Raw genomic sequence first — 4,704 nt, forward strand, 5'->3', positions numbered from 1 at the left:
GTCACCTGAGTTTCAGATATTTATTATTGGCTGTAACCTGCCACAAGATGTATTTGAAAATTATCTAGGTCACACGGCTAAGGGAAATACTATGTTTAAGCAAGACCTTCAGTATTTATTTGCTGTAATAATGGGATCAAATAAAAAAAATTGGAGATATTTCTGCAGCCCTGGATCTGTTAAAGGGAACATTGTGATCATCTGAAGGACATCAGTGGGATGTGAGTGGGTTCCTTCACAAATTTCTGGGTTGGTCAGAGGATGTATCCAGGTAGCTGTTAATGTTAATAATCTCACGGTGGGCCGGGGAGATGGCTCAGTGGAATAAGTGCTTCCTTGGCAAGCACAAGGACCTGAGTTCAATCCCTGGTTCCACAAAAGTAATAATGATAATAATAATAATAATAATAATAATAATAATAATAATAATAATCTCACGAATAATCTCATGGGAATCTGAAGATCCCATGTGCAGCACTTTTACAGTTCTTCCTCGACTGAAAGGACGTGTGAAGGAAACACAAGCCTAAGGAGGTTGCCTTCATAACAAGCCAGTCTTCTCCCAAACATCCCCTCTAGGTAAACAATAATCACAATGTAGAGCTACCTCCATTGTCAACCTTTAAGCTCTCAAGATTTGTGACCATCCAGTCCCTCGGGCAGCCAGAAAAAACTTTGTAATAAGCTGGAATTTCCTCAGATTATTTACATGCTCAGGTACACTTAGCTAAACATATAAATAGAGCAAGGAGATTATTCAAAATGAGAGACAGTATATTTGAAAAGCAAAGCAGGACATAAAATTTCTGCAGCACAATTTTGATAGGCATTTGAATTGCGCCTCAGGCCCAGCATGCTGTTCAACCCAAGACGTGCTGAAATATGTTCCTGTGTTTGCCAGCACAAACACTGACTCAGAAACCTGTTCAAGGTGACACACACACATGACATTGTCAATTTTCTCAGAACACTGAATGATTTCTACTCTGACATCCAAAGACGGTGTAAGTCCAGAAAGCTTTTTGCAAGATGCTGAAAGTTCCTTTCCTCTTCCTAAAGCATATGTGCATAGGTCTGAGGTGCTGGATGGGCCAGTGACTTCCCGCTCGTCTTTCCTGGGATGCCTGCACACCCAACCCGGCACAGCTATGCCTAAGGAGATGAACGGCATTAGACCCTGCCTCCAGAGGTGGAGAAGTGATGTTGAACAAGATGCTCAAGAGTTGATCATAGTGAGTGCAACACTGAGACTATTCAGCAGGTACACTGTGATCCACTCTGCTGTCCTCTGTCTTACTGGGTATCCACAGTTCTCCTCCATGAAGGACAGCCCAAAGCTGGACACTATTGGACCTACATCTCTAATCAACCCCAGTAAATCCAATTCAAGTACAATGATATATGTTACTTAATCTTCCTGAGAAAAATGTGAAAGTGATTCCTGTGTGGACCTGAGAAATGTTAGTGCTTACTGTCTGATGTGTATGTGTGGCAAGCTACCCACTACCATTAACACAAAGGCAGCCCCGAAGGAATCTGATCAAAGGAGATGAGAACTGGAAGCTCTAACTTTTGAACTCAAGCTTTACATTCAGAAAGACAGCTCACGATTTGGGCAGGAAGTACCAGAGTGAGCAGAAGAGCAGTCTTTCCAAACTCCTCAAATGGAATCCTCTTCAAGCCCAGCACCACAGGAATGCTCCTCATTACATAAACCTCCAGTGGCCTCCTCTCATGTGGTTCTCTGCTTGTCACCTGAACATGCTGTGATGTAAGGGCACAGACTTCCCAAGACACTGCACATGCCTTTGAGAAGACTGACTTGGAAGTGGCACTGAAGGGGCTATTCTATGAAGAATCCATTCTCCTGTCTGTTTGCCAGAGACTCCTACCCACATGATGATGCTAGACTTTCTGATCTATATTTTTTTTTCAGAATGAAGCACAAAAACAGTAAAGTTAACTTTCCTGGAACAGCTCACAGATTGCAAATCTGACCACTGATGGAAGATCAATCAGTATCATACAAGTGGATCAGCCTAAATGAAGGAAATTGGTTCAGATGACAGGAATATGAGAGAGGACAGAGGAAGCATTTAAACTGTAGTTTGGGGGCTGGGGAGATGGCTCAGTAGAATACATGCTTGCCTGGCAAGCATAAGGGCCTGAATTCAATCCCCAGTTCTGCCAAAAAAAATAAAAAATAAAATGAAATAAAATAAAACTATAGCATATTTTAGAAGGTGTCAATGTCACACCTAACAGGTCTCATTTTATGACAAATGAAAGTACCAAAAAGCACAGCCCTACCGGTATAGGCCCATCAGAGCAATACCACCCTGTTAATGAAGGGGCCCCACAGGTGGGTGAAGGAATCAATGATTATTTTACACAGAGGAGAAAGCCAGGCTAAATACAAAAGCAGCTTCACATTAGAAACAAATGATAACCCCTCCATAACAGAGGACATTCACTTGATGAATTAGTGAGTCAGTCCCTGCATTCAACCTTTCATTAATAATGACACCTCCAAGGATGATCTGGATGTCATTGACGTCATGTGAAACCATTGGTGCTCTTCCATTCAGCAGGATATTGCAGAAAATCTGCATCTGTGGTTAGGGAGGTTTCTACCCAGGTTTATGGATCCTTCTTCACAAACCACAGCCTGAAGACACCTCCAACTATTTGTCCCTGTGAGCTTTGGAGCTGACTTGCACCTAGCACAGAGTCAATTCAAGGAGTCTTGACAGAGACAGGGAGGTTAGGCCGTATGTTGCAGGTCTACTGGATTCTCTATCCACTTGTTGCACAGCTATCTGTTGTCACAGTACTCCCTGGGGAAAGGGAATAGGTGGAAGAATGAGATTCATGTTCACACCCGTCCATGATTAAAAAAGTATTGGAGATGACATTTCACTTTTTAAGTAAAGAATTATAAAAGCTATTTTGCTAGAGATGGCAGGAACCAATGTATTACCAAGTTATTGAATTTTGTGCAAAGATCAGAAATGCCTGGAAACTATAATACTTGGGCTTTTGGATGCTTCTCACTGCTGTTTAATTATCCTTGATGCATGAATATTTTTGACAGCAGAACAGAAGAATGATTTATCAGAGCCTTAGCCAAATGAATAGCTACTAGATATTTTATCGAGTACAGATGACATTTTAAAATTCTGAACTATAACTATAGATTAACATTATAAATCCCGCCTTGCTCCTGACAAGAGGAGTCAGAAGGGTTTGCTAGTGAGAAGATTCCCTTTCACATGTGAGTAAAGCATACAGTCACGTGGCACGAGATACTGACAAAAATCAAAGCAAAACTGCACCTCCTTTCTTTCTTCTTATTTATTTATTTATTTATTTAGAAAGAAAGTCTCACTGTATAGTTCAGGCTGCTGACCTTGAACTAACTGAGTAGCCCAACCTGGCCTTGAAATCATGGCAATCCTCCTACCTCAACCTCCAACTGTTAGGATTATAGGCATGGGCCATCATGCCCAACTTCCTTTATGTTTTTAAATAAGCCATAAGACCTAATACTCATTACTGTAAGGACAGCAATCAAGAACTCTGGACAGAATGATGTCACGCTGCTTGACTAATGATGGCATTTTATTTTTTTAATTAATTAATTTGTTTATTTATTTTGCATTTTAGGGAAGGGTCTACAGGGTGTTCAGGGTCTCACTACTAGATTGGACTTGTAGTGATCCTCCTGTTTGCTGCCTAAGGAGAGTCACATGGAGAGAAAACATTCTCTCAGGCTTTCACAGAGAGCAAATTGGTCAAGCAATGGCCATGACTCATGTACATGGCTGACACTGACAAAGGATCTACAAACTGCAGTACAAGGTTTCAGGGTAAATCCTAGGGGATTTGATTGACCTTATCAGATACAAAAGTTACATTTCTTATTATATAGGTCTTGCTTTATTTTGGTCTTAACCATCCAGCGGAAAAGTATAGAAACGAGGTATAAAAAGTAAAGCCGTATAAATATGCTGAGCTGTAAAGGGCTCAAGTCAACAACTTCTGACATTGCCAGTCCTACGGAAAACCAACTACCATTATGGACTACTGGACTATATTGGATTATTTCGCTGAATTCACACACCTACAATATTTAGGTGTGTGAATACCCATGTCTGACAAAGCTAAATAAAAAAGGGAATATAAATGAACAACCAATTTATGCCTATATATACAAAATAGGATAGATATATAGCTACTTTCTCTTAATTCAATGAGAAAAAAGATTTTTACTAATAGTGTTTAGACAGGATATCCTGTCTGCATCTTATACTATGTATAACCACTACGAAGATGACAATATGCAACGTATTAATTATTGAAACTGCCCTACTGATTGCTTTTGAAATTGTCTCACTGCTATTTGTTTCTCAATAAAATTAATAAAAAATAATTTTTAAAAAACCAGCCTTTGAAGATCTGGAATTACAGGTGCATGCCACCACACCCTATCTCAATCATTGTCTTAGCACCCCTGGGGACAGGGCTGCAGGCCAGGGAACTGAACCCCTGCCCTCTGCACCTCTTTGTGGTTGCTTTAATCCACTGAGCTATTTGGCTGGCCCACAATAGCATTTTACTGGTTAACTATTTAAGCAAAATTCTCCATTATCTGAAAATCATCAAAAATAAGTGTCCAAGCCAACTCCTTACCCATTAAAACCT

General features: G+C 40.3%; 1 pseudogene; it reads left to right on the forward strand.

The window, feature by feature from the left end:
* Positions 1–974: 974 nt before the first annotated feature.
* LOC101583496 lies at positions 975–1,900 on the forward strand (annotated as a pseudogene).
* Positions 1,901–4,704: the final 2,804 nt, after the last annotated feature.

This window comes from Octodon degus, unplaced genomic scaffold (assembly GCF_000260255.1).
Source record: "Octodon degus isolate 3935 unplaced genomic scaffold, OctDeg1.0 scaffold00042, whole genome shotgun sequence".
NCBI classification, from domain to species: Eukaryota; Metazoa; Chordata; class Mammalia; order Rodentia; family Octodontidae; genus Octodon; species Octodon degus.